At 42.8% G+C, this 18,495-nt stretch overlaps 1 protein-coding gene across 1 annotated transcript in view; it reads left to right on the top strand.

The window, feature by feature from the left end:
* The first annotated feature begins 9,041 nt into the window (after positions 1-9,041).
* Positions 9,042-18,495, top strand: part of chrm3b (cholinergic receptor, muscarinic 3b) — a 44,920-nt gene continuing 35,466 nt past the window's right edge. Inside the window, exon 1 of the mRNA XM_077626025.1 lies at positions 9,042-9,133. The gene's annotated coding sequence lies outside the window, so the exon portion shown is untranslated. The remainder of the gene's footprint in view (positions 9,134-18,495) is intronic.

Raw genomic sequence — 18,495 nt, 5'->3', positions numbered from 1 at the left:
GCCTTCAACGTATCAATCCAACCCTCAAAAACGATTTTATGGCTATAAAACCTCTACTGCAGCTACAGCTGCGACACATAGAAAACAATCAATAAATCAATGCGCAAAAATGGGGTAAAATCCACTTCCTAGCAGCATTTCATGATTAAATACAAATACTGGAGCTTTTCAGACATTAAAACCAGGCCAGGGGGGCGATTTTCCCGCGAAAAGAAAGCGATAAACGTCAATGGCGTATGGGCAAACATTGCCCGAAAATGGGGTAAAATCCAGCCAAAAACAGCATTTATTGATTAAATACAAATACTGGAGCTTTTTAGACATCAGAACCGGGCCCGGAGTATCATTTACCCGGTAAAAAGACAGCGATGAACGTCGATACGTCCATACGTGAAATGACAAAAAATTCACTAAAATTAGGTCAAATCCACTTCCTACCAGCATTTATTGACTGAATACAAATACTGGAGCTTTTGAGACATTACAACCAGGCCAGGGGGGTGATTTCCTCGGGAAAAGACAGCGATGGACGTCAATGGCGAAATGGCAAAAATTAAACTGGGATAATATCCACATCCTAGCAGCATTTAGTGATTAAATACAAACACTGGAGCTTAAATACAAACACTGGAGCTTTTCAGATATGAGAACCAGGCCCACAATTGAAATATTATTTAGGAATATAGCCATATTTTACTCACCAAAAATCCTTTTTAACTGTACACAATATCCATCCTCCTTTCTTTCTTCCTTCTTTCCTATCGCCATCGAAGCTAATGATGAAAGAAGTCGAGCCTGTCCTGTCATATTTCTGGCATAGTCCGTTTTGAAAATGGCTTTAAATCAAAACAACAATATACGATTTGCTTGTGGAGCTAAGTTAGCGCACTGAAAGTGCCGCACACACCATTTTCCCGGCTGTAACAGGCTTGCTAGCTTCGGAGTTGACCGCGCTTTCTTAATGATGTCCATTTTTTTCTGGAAAAGTCCGTCTGGAAAATAGCTTTGTGAGAGAAATCTGCAACAGAATCCATTTGTTTTTGCCACTGTCGGCCATTGTGGGTGGAGTTTGCGATCTCTGGCTGCTTTGGCCCGCCTACTAGCCAATCATAGTTGCTGAAAGCAATGACATGTCCCAGCCAGCAAAATGCTAATGCATATGAAAAATCATTGTTGGGTTGCCAATTCGAAATCTGATTGGTTAAAAGCAACAGTCTTGTTTAATGCAGCAGACCCTGCAGAACTGATTTTGAAGGCTTTGAGGCAGATCTGATCTGGCAACAAATAATGGCTGAAATGTGATTGGTTAAATGCTTCAATATGAAAACATCTGGAAGCAGTGCAACCAGGGGGGAAAGCAATGAAAGGAAGCTAACAGACCATTTGGAATAATAAGTATTGATGGACAAAATATAATATGATTCAGATATTGCTTAGGCCAGCAGAGAAGGCCTTGAAGGCCCTGACGGCCCGCCACTGATATTGATATATATATATAAAGAGAGAGATCTCTCTCTCTCTCTCTCTCTCTCTCTCTCTCTATATATATATATATATATATATATATATATATATATATATATATATATATATATATATATATATATATAACTGCTTTACAAAACCGATTGGCCTTAAACATGTTGATGGTGGAAAAAGGTTCCTAACAACACAGCACCGGATAGTAACATTACTGTTGCTTTAAAAGGACTTAAATATTTGTCTACACAATTAAGAGAAAGATTTGGTATTGACCCCACAATTTATGATTGGTTTACAGGTGTTTTTGGTAAAAGGAAAAGTTTGATAGCTTCTGTACTAGCTTCTCTTACTTCTTTATTCTTCTTGTTTTTACTCCTTAGTTGTTGTATTGTTCATGTGTGAAAGCTATGATTAGGAGATTTATTTTTAGTATTAATAATTCGAATGCTTCTGCTACTCAATTGCTTGCTGTCTATGATCCTGTCATTCAGTGTTCTTCTACCGGCTCTCCTTCGCATGGCCGTTTGGATGCTGTTCAAATGGAAGATTATGAATTGCTGTCTGTGACCCATGGTTGATTTGCTGTGAATGTGGACTTCTATTGTTGATGGATCAACACTGAGATCGCAGACCGCTGGAGACAGAGGAAGAAGAATTCGAATGTGGACCATCTGGTCGAAGAGGAGTTTATTTTTATGTTTTTTTTTCTAGTTTTTTGTTACCACAATTAAGTAGTGTGTAAAGTATATTCTTTTCTTACGTGTATGTCAAAATGGCTATTTTTTTTATTTACCATACTGAAGTTTTTGATGTGTTAATTTTTATTTTTGTTGCACAGTTTCCTCTGTGCAAACAGTGGGTCTGTTGTGAATTATTTGCTATAAAAATTAACTTAAAAGTTTGTGTGTTATTCAAAAGATATTCTCCCGCCAGAATGTAGGATGTTTTATGCTTGCAGACTAAACTGATAGCCACTAATTTGATCATTGTGTCAAGACAGAATCTTCACAGCGATGTGTGAAAAACAGGAGGTAGCTCTGTGTGTTTGGTGTATAATCAATTTAGCTGTGTTCTGGCAATTGTGAAGCTTTTACTAATTTGATCATTCCTGGCCTGTCTAGACATCCTGTTCCTTTAGTTCAGGGGTCTCAAACTCAATTTACCTGGGGGCCGCTAGAGGCCGAGTCTGGGTGAGACTGGGCCGCATCAGGATTTCCATAAGAAAAGCGCTGATAAAACATTCCAACATTATCAAATATCTTTATTTTTTAACAAGAAATAATGATTTAAATTAATTAACTTAAAGATGAAAAAAATCAATCAATCAGTAATACAAATATAAAATAATAATAATAATGAGCATACAGTAGATATACATTGGCTGGCTAAGTAGAGAAAATGAATTATTTTTATTCCGTTTCGAATGTCTGTATTAACAGCTCTTTAACCTTTAACTTTCTGAACTTGAATGGAACATTGAACATGAAATATTCTGAACACGGCTTCTCTTGCCTAATCCTTGCTGCTAGAGACCTGGCAGCGCTTCTTCTCACATAGCTGAGTCACATTTGGCTTGAGGGAGGAAGCAGTGGAGACCCTCAGTAGAGCTTGAAGATGCTCATCAGTAAGTCTGGACCTGTACTTGGACTTATTGAAGTTCAAGGTGGAGAAGAGCTTCTCACACAAGTATGTGCTCCCAAAAAGGCACATGGTCCGCTTGAACATTCGGGAAAGTTCAGGGAAGCTGTGGGTCAACTCTCTCAAAAATTGCCCAAGCTTGTCTGCTTCTCCACTCACCTCCCTGAACTTGGCTTTGAGTGCAGAGTTGCACTGCAGGTCAATGAGCTCCATTTGAAGCTCAGGAGGGGCATCTTGCACATCAAAGGAGAAGGGGTCCGCAAAAATTTGAAATGTGGCTTTGTGTGTCTTGAAGTCTGCAAATCTGTGATCAAATTCCTCCTGTAGCTTCGAAATGGCCTCAACATACTTCTCACCACTGAACAGTGTGCCTGCATCCACGAGAGCCTTGCATGCTGGGAAATGGCAAAGGTTTGTCTGAGAGAGCTGGTTTTTCCATAACACAAGTTTAGTGCAGAATGCTCTCACGCTGTCATAGGCAGTACTGACAAGTTGCCCCTGGCCTTGTAGCTTCTTGTTCAGTACATTAAGCTCATGTGTGAGATCACTTAGCACAGGAACAGCAACCCCGTCTATCTCCATGAAGTCTTTTACTTCTGCTCTCAACTCAAAAAATCTCTTCAACACGTTTCCCCTGCTGAGCCAACGTACCTCAGTGAACTAGAGCACATCCCCATATTCTGACTCCATTTCCTCTAAAAAAGCACGGAACCTTCTGTGCTTTAAGCCACTGGATCTGAATAGGTTGATGCATTTCACAACGACAAACATCACATTGTCAAACTTCAGGCATCTGCTGCAAAGGGCCTGCTGATGGATAATGTAGTGCAGAGCTATGGCCTCCTCCACACCCTCCTCTTCCAGTTTTTTTTTAACAAGTGCTACCAGTCCATTCTTCCTCTCTGTCATTGATGGGGCTCCATCGGTTGTTATTCCAACAAAGCTCTTCCATGGCAAACCGATATTCTTAATGGCATTCACAGCTGGTGAAATATTTCCTTAGCGGTGGTCTGGCCATGCATTGGAATTACTGTGAGCAACTCCTCCATTACTTCCAAATTGTCATCAACACCACGGACATATAATGCGAGCTGGGCAGTGTCTGTGGTCTCATCAAGAGCCACTGAATATACACTGAAACATTGTGCTTTCTCACACAGTTGATCATAAATGTCACTTGACAGGTGAGAAATGCGCTCTGCTACGGTGTTGGCAGAAAGGCTGATGTGGTTGAATAGACTTTTCTTTTCTGGACAGACAATATATGCAGCCTGTAATATGCACTTTTTGATATATTCACCTTCTGTGAATGGCTTTCCTGCTTTAGCAATCAACTCACAAACGGCATAGCTAGCTTCGACTGCTGCATTACTGTCTTTGGTAGCCTTCTTGAAGAAATCCTGTTGCCTCAGAAGACTTGTTTTAAGACTGGCAACCTGGTTGGCTCTCTCATTTCCCTGGTATTTTTCGTACTCCTCAGCATGTCTCATAGTATAATGACGTTGCAAATTGTATTCCTTGTGGACCGCAACTTTTTCAGTGCAAATGAGACACGTCGGGTGCCCCTGCTTTTCTTGAAACTGTCTGTGCTCATCACCGACCTTTCTCTTCATGCCAAGCTTTGAAAGATACATCTCTGGGGCTCTGTAATATGTTTTTCCACTTGGAATGAGTCTCGGGTTGATCTTTCACGTTCAGTCGCGTGGGTTAGTGGCGCATGCGCACTTTCGCTCTCCGTTTCACTCACAGAGATGGCTACACTGACAGGCTGGATCACGGATCATAGCGCCTCATTCAGTTCTATGCTGAGAGCAGCGGAGGAGTGTGCGCGCCGAGCAGAGTGATCGGCTTCACGGTTTCTCCTCCGCCCAGCTGATTGGAGGAATGAATGAGTGAGTGAGCGAGGCACTGGACAGCCCGGCCGATGTCCCGCCCTCCAGAGCCGTATACCTCACCGTGATTGGTTCATTCAGCTCCAAACACAACAAGTGTCATTCATATCAATCTTGCGGGCCGCACGAACATTAATCTTTCATATTAAGACGGGGGCCGCAAATTATCGTCCCGGGGGCCGCAGTTGGCCCGCGAGTTTGAGACCCCTGCTTTAGTTGAAAGAAAGGTGTTATATCTTGAGAATTTTGTAACTCAACAAATGTTTAGGTTAACGCCCATTGAAAGAATTTAAATATTGCAGTCAGATAACACGAGGGTGCATTTTCCCAAATGAACCATTGAGAAGTGACCACTGAAGCTGATCTGTGTCTGCGTTCTGTCCAAAATATGTTTCAGAGCAAAGAAAAGAACACTAACAATATACATACTTTTTTATATTCTATTTTAAACAACAAGATGCATTCCAGGGACAGCTCAGCCGGACAATTATGACAGATACAATACAACCAGGCTTCCTGCCGATTCGCCATTGACGGCGCTCCGGAAGTGTGCATTAGGTTTAAGGATCTATGGTTAGAAAAGAGTGTGAAAGTGAAACAATGGGTTGGGAAGGATTTTAAAAAAAATGGGGCCTTTCACCCCCCTTCAAAAAAAAACCTCAAACACATTAAATCCAATACACTCAACAGCACAAGTAGGGATGCTGACATATAAGGTATGGACAGGGTTGGATGAGGGGATCCGTCCCGAGAGATTAAGGTAGTCGCAGCAGCGTGGTCCACGACACATCCATTCCTCCTTGTTCCAGTGGTGGTGGGTGAGGTGATTGATTACGGAGGTGTCGAGGGGTTGGCTGGGTCATTCACTCCTGGGAGATTTTGCCATGTCCAAATATAAGTTATTCCAGTCTCGCGGTATACCAAATCTGTTGCCATTTTTTGGCCTCTCCTACGAGGCTACTCCATCCACCACGTCCAACAAAAATTGTGGTTGATCCAATAACCTGGTCAACGCATTCAGCTTGCGATACAATTCCCCATTTGAAGGTCAGCAGTCCTGGTAGAGCCTTAAATAATCCAATTCTGAGCGCGCCACCAAAGTTCCACCTGGACAAAGCAGGTTCTCCTCTCCCTGCTCTCCTTTTAGTCAAATTTTTGAAGGAGCAGTTTACTAATTCAATTTTTCTTAGAAATAGAACAATCTCAGCCAGTGTTCCCTCTAAGCTGCGCGCGTGCGCAATTGCGCACTACTCTCGTCTTCTCTGCGCAGCAGCAATCATATGGCGCGCAGTAAAAAAAAAAAATGGATGTTTTTTTTTTTTTTTTTTTTTTTACCCCTTTCCCCATGATGGCGCCGTTTAAGCGGCAGCCAGTGGCAGTAGCTCTGTCCACTTATGTTTTTCGTGTTTTACAGCATGTTTTACATGAAAAATTAGAGGGAACATTGACATGCACCTGCTTGTGGCAGGTGTGATACTGGTGTGCCCATAGCGAGCAATGATGATGTCGTGACCGGATGATTCGCCTAAAGACGTTTCGCCGACGGACGTTTGACAGACGGGCAGGTCGCCGAATGAACGTTCGGCGGAAACGTCTTTAGGCGAATCATCCGAGTACCGATGATGTCGCTCACACTGGTACTCAGTGCGCTCAGAGAGGTTGACTTTCTGCTCAGACCAACGAAAAATTTGAGGGAACATTGATCTCAGCCCGTAAAAACAAAGAAAAACAAAGAGATAAAAATACATACAAAGCTATTATCATAAATGTTGTTTCCAGATTGTGTTTTCATATTTAAGCATTTAACCAATCACATTTTAGCCATTATTTGTTCCCAGGGTCAGAAATCTACCCAGGGGCCTTCAAAATCACTTATGCGGGTCCGTCCCATAGAATAAGTGTCACTATGACTCTTTTAAACAATCAGAATTTGAGTTGGCATCACCAAGGCATTCTACAAGGCTTACGAAAACATCAGCATTTGTACACACTATGATTGGATAGTTAAAGTGTACTAGCCAGCACAAGCTAACTGCATCTGTAAGAAGTTGCACAAGCAAACATTTGATATTAATTTTGCCAACCCTCAATGGCTGAAGTCAAATAAACTGATTTCGTTGCAGATTTCCTGTCAAAACCATTTTCGAGAGGGACTTTTCAAGACAAGCTAAAGAAAGCTCTGGCGCTAGAAACCCTGTCACAACCGGGAAAAGAAAAAGGATTTGTCTGCCACATTCACTCCACTAACTATGGCCGGCTCACAGGCTCCAAGGAACACAGCATATTGTATTGCTGGGGAGTGCTTGTTATTTGCCACAGATCACCATAGTGTTTGGAGAAATAATGGATTTGTTGATTTGACTTGCCTAGCCAAGACAGCTCCCTCTCCCTGTCCCTCTCCCTCAACTCGAGAACTGTGAGGCTGAAGAGCTAACCAATAACTCGTCCAACTGCCTCCAATCATGGAACAAATGATACTAATTCAATGTAAGCTTCTACATCTGAAAAATCCACATTACAAACAGGAACCAATCAATTTTGTAATTAGAGGTACCACTGTATTATCCAAATGATTCCTGCTTAATGCTTTGCTATTTTCAGGTTTCTCAAAAGAAGAGAATGGAATTAGATATGGTGATAGAGAGAATATGTGATGCATGACAATGATTCCTTAAAAGGACCTCCCATAGAAATTATGAACGAGGATAATGTGAGATGAGTTTTTATGGGCTTCCTTTTGGGGGATGTGGGAAGAAACCGGAGTACCTCTTGAAAACCCACCGAAGTCCGGGAGAACATACATACTCTACACAGTGAGGTCGACATGGGATTTAACCTTCGACTCCAGAACTGTGAGGCCAATGAGCTAACCTCTCGTTCACCATCCTCAGATCATGGAACAAATGATACTAATTCAATGTAAGCTTCTACATCCGAAAAATCCACATTACAAAATCACTTTTGGAACCAATCAATTTTGTAATTAGAGGTATCCGTCACGTTATGTTGGGATTTTGGTGGAGGTGTGTGCGTGTTTTCCTTGTGTGTGCTGTCTGGGTGATGTGTCTCTCCAGGCTCCCCTTCCTTATATGACCAGGTGTGTTTGATTGATAATTATCCCTTGTTTGTCTATTTATATGTTGCATCCTGGTATGCCTGATTGTCGGAGTATTATTCCTGTATCCTGTGCTGCTATCATTACCTTGTGTGTCTCGTGCCTGTAAGTCATGTTTTTTGCTTTTTGTCGGTGTGATTTATTTTGTCACTTTTGTATTCACCATTGTTTGTGATTAAAAGCCTAAGTTTTTCACCAGCAATTTTCGCCACCTTTTTTCCTGCATACTGGGTTCAACTTCACCACACAGCTGACCCAAAAACATGACAGTATCACTGTATTATCCAAATTATTCATGCTTAATGCTTTCCTATGTTCATATTGAGCAAAAGAAAAGTATGGAATTAGAGATGGTGATGGAGAGAATATGTGATGCATGACAATGATTCCTTAAAAGGATTTCCCACAGAAATGATAAACAGAGATGGTCTGTGGTGAGTTTTGATGGGCTTCCTGACCATGGAACTCAAAAGAAAGAAAGAGGGCATGGATTCCTTTATGTCTTAAAGGAATATACTGTGGAATTTAAGAATACACATCAACAGGTGTGGAAAAATAAGTGGGAATCAGTGCTTTTTATAAAGGTAGAGCTAAGGGAGTAAAAGAAACATGATCTGCAAACATCCCGGGACTTTGGGATTAATCAATATAGAGCAAATAATATTCAAAGGCATTATGGTTCATTGTTGAACTTCCTGTACGGACCACTGTATAAAATGTTATTCTCTTTGTATGTGCTTATTTCTTTCTTTTGCCAAGCTTATGACCGAAGGAATAGAGTGCAATAACCTTGACCTTACACTCTCATTAATTCAAGTGTATTAACTCAACTCCCATGGGGCAATCCTTTCCTTTGCCAAGTAGAACTCCTTGGCTTTTCCCTGCAAAACCAGTTTAAAAGGTGGCTCTGTCAACTCTAGCCACACACAACACATGAGCAGCAAAAGAAAGGAGCATGCTGCACAAGCAGCTCTAAGTTTCGAAGAGGATATCATATATGAACCTGGTAAGTCAATGTTTCTCATTTACCACACGACTCAATTTATATAGCAAGAAAGTAAAGGCTTTTCATTGGAAGTTTTATAATAGTTATTATGATCACATTTTCTATGTAAATATCTATTGCTATCACATGTTAAATTATAAATTAATTTGACTACCTCATAAAATAGCTCATTGAAATGAATTGTGTCAACATTGGAATTTTTTTATATTTGCAGTGACCCCACAAAGCATTTTTTCAAAATATTTTTTTTAAAAATAGCAAAGCAAGAGAATAATCTAATTTCTAAGTGCAATTTTGAATTCAGATTTCAAAATGCAATCCAACTGTATTTTCACAATATTAGAAGCATATTGTATGAGTGTCCTGAGCTCATTAAAGTGAAACAACAAACAAAATAGTTTTCAAGGAATAACGTCTACTTGGTTTAATGCATGTAATCAACATTTATTAAAGGACAGGTTGACTCCACTTATTTGTAATTACAATAAATTCATATCCAAAGTGTATTATTAAAAGCAAGTTAATTATCGTTATTGAACCATGATTTTTTTAGAAGAAATGGTTCAGTATTGGGAGTTAAAAGGGAGATATATGGAAATGGTTTAATATTTTTTTCCGACACTTTCAAATAAACATACAACAATGCCAATATTATTTTTTCTGAGGAACTAATATAATAAAATTGTGTAAATATCTCCCTAAACATAAAGACAGTGCACATTGTCTAATTTTCAATTGTGCGTATGTTGTACTGGCTAAATTCAGTAGTTATTTTTTATGTTTATTTTGTTTTTAGTTAGTTTTCTCAATAGTAAAGGTTTTATTCAGACAGCACTATAAAGCAATGGTCTGCACTGCTTCATTAATTAGTGATGGTTCTCTAATAAAATCCCAATTTAGTGTGTTTTGTAGCCTTTCAACAAGATTAGGGGTCACCCCCATAATTGCTCAATGAGCTAAATCATGGGTCGACAACCTTCAACACCGAAAGAGCCATTTGATCCACTTTCCACAGAAAAGAAAACACTGGGAGCCGCAAATACTTTTTGACATCTAAAATGAATTTATTTACGAACGCATTTATTAAATAGAAAGAAAAATATTTTAACAAAACAACAACAACAACAACTTCCCTTTCATGCTTTGGGGTTCACCTCAGCCGTGCACTTATTAGTGCTTTGACTACGCTTTTGAAGATGGGCTATACTTTTCTAAAATGAAGATAACACAGTGGTACCTCGGCATACGATCGTAATCCGTTCCGAGACTGAGATCGTATGTCGACCTTTTCGTATGTCGACCTTTTCGTAACTCGAGCGAACGTTTCCCATTGAAATGAACTGAAAACAAATTACATATATTGCTTTTTCTTATCTTTACATTTTGTATAAACAACTGAAGTGTGTTGCATATGAAATCCACAAAGTGCTACAGAGAAAATTAAATTCTATCTATGTAATGAACACATTTTGAACATTTTGAATTCTTGAAAAAATAATACGATGTCTGAATGTCTCTTTCAAATAAATTAAAAGGCTGAACTTAAATTATTCATGCAGCAAACAAAATCAAAAAAATGCCTTGAGCCGTCATTCTTATATCGCCTTTGGGCTTTCAGAGAACGTATTGGAGCCTTGAGCTGAATTTAAAAAATAAATTGGGGGAAAAAACACTGTCACTAAATAATGAAAAATAAATATTTGCAAAATATCTGCATAAATATTTGTTTTACCTGGTTAATGAGACTTCTGCTCCTGAACCTCTACGCACAGCGTATGCACGAAGTCCCTCTCATTTTTACCCAGCACTGTAAGCTGTCATCTGTGAGGCGTGAGCGGTGTTTGTTTTTAATGTAGTTCATGGTGGAGAATAGCTGCTCACATACATATGTGGATCCGAAGATCAACATGACTCCAAAGGCATATCATGCTCATGTGTATTGGGGATGGCATTCCATGTTTCAAACACGAGTTTGTCCGGTCTTGGAAGGTTCTCAGTATCACTCCATTTGTGATTCCGAGCAACAGTGGCCTTCTGACGGGCAACATCTTCAAGGTCCTCTGTCAAGCGTTTGAATTTGGACAGCCACATGTCTTTGTCAGCTATGTCAGCCAGCTTCAGCTCCAGATCTCATTGACTTACACCTGCAAATGCAATCACATTTAGAATGGATGGATCGATGTTCAGAGGAGTGAGAGGGAAGGACAATGTGTTTTTTTATTTTCTGAACTCACGGAATCGTTTAGCTGCTAAATGAACCCATTTCCCATTTTTAAAAAACGTAATCCCCAGGTGCTAGATTAAAAAAAAAAATACCGTAATTACTCGAATATAACGCGCACTCGAAAATAACACGCAGGTAATTTTGGGCCAAAAACATCTGGAAAAACGCAGTACTCGAATATAGTGCGCACCTAAAATTTCCCGCTGACGAAAATCAGAAATCTTACCTTTTTTTCTTCGTTTCACGATTGTTTTGTTCAAAACCGGATAGAGAAATCTTCAGGTACGAGCGTGTCGAGTGTCGTGCAGTTGGTGGAGTTATGCGTTTGAATTTTAGGACAATAGATGATACACAGAGTGGACAAACATATCATGTAGACATGTTATGTTGCAATACCTTTTAGACTTCCTTGAACATTGACTACATTTCAATTGACAATACCATGTTTTAATTCAAATATCTATTGTCATTCTCAAACAAGAAAAGGAACATACAAATTGAATAAATAAATGATTTGAAGATATGCACAATGGAAAAGACTATCACATGTGTTTAAACTACAAGTGTTCATCAAGAGTACAAATTTATTCATTAGAATCCTTCAAATGAAGAGTCCGCATCAGAATCTTTAAATAGTCTCTGCAGATATTCCTCTCTCTCTTTGTCTGTCCTCTCATCCGTCTCCTCATACATCTCTTCGTTGAGAATCCTATCAACGCCCACGCTTCCTTCATCCACTTCCTCTTCCTCCCACAACACATCATCCTCAGTACCATCCAGCTTGTTGGTGGAGGCAACACTTGTTGAAGCCTCTGCTGATGATGGCAGGCTCCACTGCGTCCCAACTCTTCTTGATCCACTGTGTGATTAGCTGCAGTGATGCCTTTCTGGTGTTGCCACTTGCTGTAAATGTTTTCTCCCCTGAAGCCATCCATTCCGCCCATCTCTGCTTCATCTGTTGCTTGAAGGGACGGTTGCACGAGACGTCCATGACCTGGAGTTGGCTGGTCATACCTCCAGGAATTATGGCTACATCTGTTCTGGCTTCTTTTAAGATGTCCTTCACACACTGCATGCGGTGACACCTGAATGCATCAAGAACTAACAGTTGTCTTTGTGTTGAAGGTCTTGCACTCCATACTGTTCTTATCCAGTCCTTGGTGAGATGTTCATCCATCCAACCCTTCTCCTGGCAGCGGACGATGACACCAGATGGCCACACAACATCCTTCGGAAGGGTCTTGCGCTTGAAGATGACATATGGTTTCATCTTGGAGCCATCCCCGTATGCACCAAGCATCACAGTGAAGCGAGATTTTTCATTTCCTGTAGACTTGATGGTGACTGACTTTACACCCTTAAAATCCACAGTCAGTGAGCTCGGCAGATCAAAAGTCAGTGGGGTTTGATCAGCGTTTCCTATATTCCGAAGTACATAGTGGTGCTTCTTCCTCATCTTGATTATGAACCGCTGATACTCTATCAGTTTATGTTCGTAGTCCTCCGGCATCCTTTGGGCCATTCGACGTTCTCTTTCTTACAGATAGGTCGTGCCGTTGCATAAACTTATAGCACCAACATGCAGACGATTTGAAGCCGGAATCCTTGTTGGTTTTTTTTATGATTTTCAGGGCGAGGATACGCAGCTCGACTGTGTTAATGGAGCACCCTGCAGCTCTTCTCTCAGCAATCGTTTTAATAAGTTCTTTCTCTAACTCTGGGTACATTGCTTTTCTTCCACGTCCTGATGCTTTTGCTGTTGCCTTTTCTTTCAATAATGAGTCTTTCTTCTTCCTCCAACCACGGATGTTAGCTTCACTAATGTCGAATTTTCTTCCAGCTTCTCTGTTGCCCAATTCCTCTGCCACTTTGATGACTTTTCTTTTGAACGCTGCGGTATAACTTGCTCGTTTTGATGCCATGTTGCTTGTACAATGTCCAAAACTGAATTGAGAGAGGGTGAACTGAGACGAGTACGAGGCTAGAGGCGGGCAGTGGTGGTCTCGGCTTTCCGATTTCCGATTGGCTTTACGAGATGACGTAAAATCCGTGCGTCAAAGTGAGTTTGACAATGCTTTTTTCGATCGAAAATGTGTAATTTATTTTAGTTATTGATTATAACACTGAACTGAGAGAGGGTGAACTGAGACGAGTACGAGGCTAGAGGGGGGCAGTGGTGGTCTCGGCTTTCCGATTTTCGATTTGCTTTACGAGATGACGTAAAATCCGTGCGTCAAAGTGAGTTTGACAATGCTTTTTTCGATCGAAAATTTGTAATTTATTTTAGTTATTGATTATAACACGCACCCCCAACTATTGGAATTAATTATATAGCAAAAATCTGCGTGTTATATTCGAGTAATTACGGTAGTCTCTTTGCCCCAAAGAAAATAACCTGGTAGCTAAGGTCAGGCCTGTGTAATTTGCCGACACAAATCAGTCTTGTATCTGATCACCCAAAGTTGTCTTTCAGTCAGTCTCAGGAAACCTCAGAGGTGCGAGAGCTAAAACTTTCTGGAACCAGAAGCACCACTGAACTGAAGGAAATCATCAGGGAGGGGATAAAAGCCATTCCTTGGTCAGTCATGATGCCTTTAACAAATTCTTACCTTCAAGATGTGTTGAGCTGAATGATGTTCATCGTAAGCATGCATTCATCTCTCATCTCATCTCATCTTCCGCTTTATCCGAAGTCGGGTCGCGGGGGCAGCATCTTTGGCAGGGAAGCCCAGACTTCCCTCTCCCCAACCACTTCATCCAGCTCTTCCGAGATGACCCCAAGGCGTTCCCCGGCATAGTCTTACCTGCGTGTCCGAGGTCGGCCCCGTGGCGTCCTCCCGAGGGAGGCATCCAGATCAGATGCCCGAGCCAGCTCATCTGGCTCCTCTCAATCCGGAGGAGCAGGGGCTCTACTCCGAACCCCTCCCGGATGACTGAACTTCTCACATTATCTCTCTGCATAGGAAACTAATTTCAGCCGCTTGTATCCGAGATCGCTTTCTTTCGGTCACGACCTACAGCTCGTGACCACAGAAGAGGGGGGGAACGTAGATCGACCGGTAAATAGAGAGCCTCGCCTTTTGGCTTGGCTCCTTCAACACAACGGACCACCTGCCACACCGATCCACCTGTCGATCTCTTAAACTCCTCCACCTGAGGAAGTACCTGATCCTTGAGGGCATGCCACCTTTTTCCGACTGAGGACCTCAGATTTGGAGGTGCTGGTTCTCATCCCGACCGCTTTACACTCGGTTATGAATTGTTCCAGTGAGAGTTAGAGATCACGGCCTGATGAAGCCAATAGAACCACATAATCTGCAAAAAGCAGTGATGCAATACTGAGGCCACCAAACCGGACCCCCTCAATGCCACAGTTGCGCCTAGATATTCTGTCCATAAAAGTTATGAACAGGATCGGTGACATAGGGCAGCTCTGGCGGAGTCCAACCCTCACTGGAAATGGGTCCGACTTACTACGTGGACCATACTCTGACACTGGTCATAAAGGGACCAGACCCCTCGTATCAGGGGTTCCAGAACCCCATATTCCCGGAGTACCCCTCACAAGACTCCCCAGGAGACACGGTCGAACGCCTTCTCCAGGTCCACGAGGCACTTGTAGAATGGTTAGGCAAACTCCCATGCCCCCGAGAACCCTGATGAGGGTTTAGAGCTGAACCACACTGCTCCTCCTGAATCCGAGATTCGACCTCCCGGCAGACCCTCCTCCTGCACCCCAGAATAGACCTTGGGAGGCTGAGGAGTGTGATTCCCCTATAATTGGAACACACCCTCCGGTCCCCCTTTTAAAAAAGGTTAACAACCCCAGTCTGCCAATCCAGAGGCACTGTCCCCGATGTCAGTGCAATGTTGCAGAGTTGTGTCAACCAAGACAGCCCAGCAACATCCAGAGCATTTAGAAACTCCGGGCAGATTTCATCCACCCCCTTGCCGCCGAGGAGCTTTTTGACCACCTTGGTGACTTCAACACGAGAGATAAGAGAGTCCGCTCCAGAGTTCCCTGGCTCTGCTTCCTCATGGGAAGGTGTGTCGGTGGAATTGAGGAGGTCCTCAAAGTATTCGGCCCACCGATTCACAACATCCCGAGTCGAGGTCAGCAGCACCCCATCCTCACTATACACTGTGTTGACGGTGCGTTGCTTCACCCTCCTGAGACATCGGATTGTAGATCAAAATTCCTCGTTCTCCATGACCTCATCGAACTCTTTCCATGCTGGGGTTTTTGCCTCGGAGACGACCAGAGCCTCGTCCCGCTACCTGGTACACATCAGCTGCCTCCGGACTCCCATGGGCCAAAAGAGACTGGTATCACTCCTTTTTGCGCCTGACGGCACCCCTCACCGCCGGTGTCCACCAGCAGGTTCTGGGGTTGCCACCACAACAGGCACCGACCACCATCAGGCTGCAGCTCTGGTCTGCCGCCTCAGCAATAGAAGCACGGAATATGGTCCACTCAGACTTAATGTCCCCCGCATCTTCACGGACATGAGAGAAGCTCAGCAGACCCCCCACAAAACGTTTGGGTCTCGCGGGCTGCACTGGCATCTGCCCCAACCATCGGAGCCAACTCACTACTGTGGTAGTAAGAATCAGCGCACCAAACTTTATTAAACGCGCTTGTCCTATAGAGCCAAATACAAGCAGGGAGCCTCTGCAATCTTATGTCCTTACTTGGCGCACACGCACCGCTTTCCTGGGAAGCTGTTTACAAGATTTGCGGGGGCTTACATAAGCACATTGTACGAGTCCATTTTAGGGCTTTAGACATCGCTTATATTTTTCTGCATACCGGAGTCATTTGGGCCTGATTCCACAATATTCCCTCCTTTTGTAGTTTTTAACTACAAACACAATAACACAGTTCCAACATTCGAGCACATCACACAGTTCAGTTGTTCTTGACTTCCGATGCTGGTCGATCCCGACGAATGTGGCAGGGGTGATCTTTCTACTTTATCGCCACCCAGTGGCGGGCCGTCAGGGCCTTCAAGGCCTTCTCTGCTGGCCTAAGAAATATCTGAATCATATATTATATTTTGTCCATCAATACTTATTATTCCAAATTATCTGTTAGCTTCCTTTCATTGCTTTTCCCCCTGGTTGCACTGCTTCCAGATGTGTGTTTTCATATTGAAGCAGTTGGCAACACCACAATGCCTTGTCGCAGGCATGGGGATACTTCATCGCTTTCCCAACTATGATTGGCTAGTGATTAGCCAGAGCGACCAAACTGTATCTCGAGCGAGCTGCACAAGCAAATATATTGTGTTGATTTAAAGCCATTTTCAAGACGGACTATGCCAGATATACGACAGGACAGGCTCGACTTTCAGCATTAGCGATAGAAAAGTAGGAAGAAAGAAAGGAGGATGGATATTATATATATATATATATATAATCCTTTTTACTGACCAAAAATGATTTTTGGTGAGTAAAATATGGCTATATTCCTAAATAATATTTCAATTGTGGGCCCGGTTCTGATATCTGAAAAGCTCCAGTGTTTGTATTTAATCAATAAATGCGGTTAGGAAGTGGATTTTACCCCATTTTTGTGCAATTTTTGCCGTTTCGCCATTGACGTCCATCGCTGTCTTTTCCCGGGGAAATCACCCCCCTGGCCCAGTTGTAATGTCTGAAAAGCTCCAGTATTTGTATTTAATCAATAAATGCTGCTAGGAAGTGGATGTTACCCAATTTTTTGGCATTGATTTATTGATTATTTTTTGTGTCGCAGCTGTAGCTGCAGTAGAGGTTTTATAGCCATAAAATAGTGATTGAGGGTTGGATTGATTTGTTGAAGGCGCTACGAGTAAATGCACGGACCGCCACTGTCGCCACCCAGCGGATTGTTGTGCCTCTGTAAGACCAGCCTCTGGGGTCCCCCGGTCCCTTTTCTTCGATCACCCGCTGATGATCAGTACAGTGTCCGCTGGAGGGACCCCAGGTCAGGAAAGTTGTCCCTCGCTGTCTTGGGGTGGTGGCTTGGCACGCCACATGCAGGAATTGGGTGCTTGCTCCACCTCTTCTCCATCGCCAGCCTCACGGACGGAAGTTGTCGCCCCTTGCGGTAGCCCGCTGCTCTCATGATACCGCAGGAAGTCTACTCTGGTTGACTCGACCAGCCGAGCTCGTCTCCAAATGGCTCGTCCTGCCGGAAGTCTCTTTCCCAGAGGACTCCGAGCACTCTTTCACCTGACTATTCTCCCTGACTACCAGTGTCTATCGCCAATTATGTGCTACTGTATACATAATAGGTGTGACTGTGAATACAGTGGTACCTCGACATACGAGCGTAATCCGTTCCGAGACTGAGATCGTATGACAAGATTCTCGTAACTCGAGCGGACGTTTCCCATTGAAATGAATGGAAAACAAATTAATTCGTTCCAACCCGCTGAAAAAACACCAAAAACAGGATATTAGATTGGAAAAAATGTTTTATTTCTTCTAATTCGCCATATATTGACAAAGTAATAAATAACGAGTGGTTTAATAGTAATAAAATGTGTTTAATAGAAGTAAAATTAGACGCATTTCGCGGAGGAGAAGACTCTAGATCAGGGGTCTCAAACTCGCGGCCCGCGGGCCAACTGCGGCCCTCGGGACGATAATTTGCGGCCCCCGTCTTAATATGAAAGATTAATGTTCGTATGGCCCGTAAGATTGATATGAATGACACTTGTTGTGTTCGGAGCTGAATGAACCAATCACGGTGAGGTATACGGCTCTGGAGGGCGGGACATCGGCCGGGCTGTCCAGTGCCTCGCTCACTCACTCATTCATTCCTCCAATCAGCTGGGCGGAGGAGAAGCCGTGAAGCTGATCACTCCGCTCGGCGCGCACACTCCTCCGCTGCTCTCAGCATACAACTGAATGAGGCGCTATGATCCGTGATCCAGCCTGTGTCAGTGTAGCCATCTTCGCGAGCAAAACGGAGAAACGGAGAGCGAAAGTGCGCATGCTCCACAAACCTGCGCGACTGAACGTGAAAGATCAACCTGAGACTCATTCCAAGTGGAAAAACATATTACAGAGCCCCAGAGATGTCTCTTTCAAAGCCTGGCGTGAAGAGAAAGGTCGTTGATGAGCACAGACAGTTTCAAGAAAAGTGGGG

The sequence above is a fragment of the Stigmatopora argus genome, chromosome 18 (genome assembly GCF_051989625.1).
Source record: "Stigmatopora argus isolate UIUO_Sarg chromosome 18, RoL_Sarg_1.0, whole genome shotgun sequence".
In the NCBI taxonomy this organism is placed as follows: Eukaryota; Metazoa; Chordata; class Actinopteri; order Syngnathiformes; family Syngnathidae; genus Stigmatopora; species Stigmatopora argus.
This window is presented reverse-complemented; position numbering and strand designations above follow the sequence as displayed.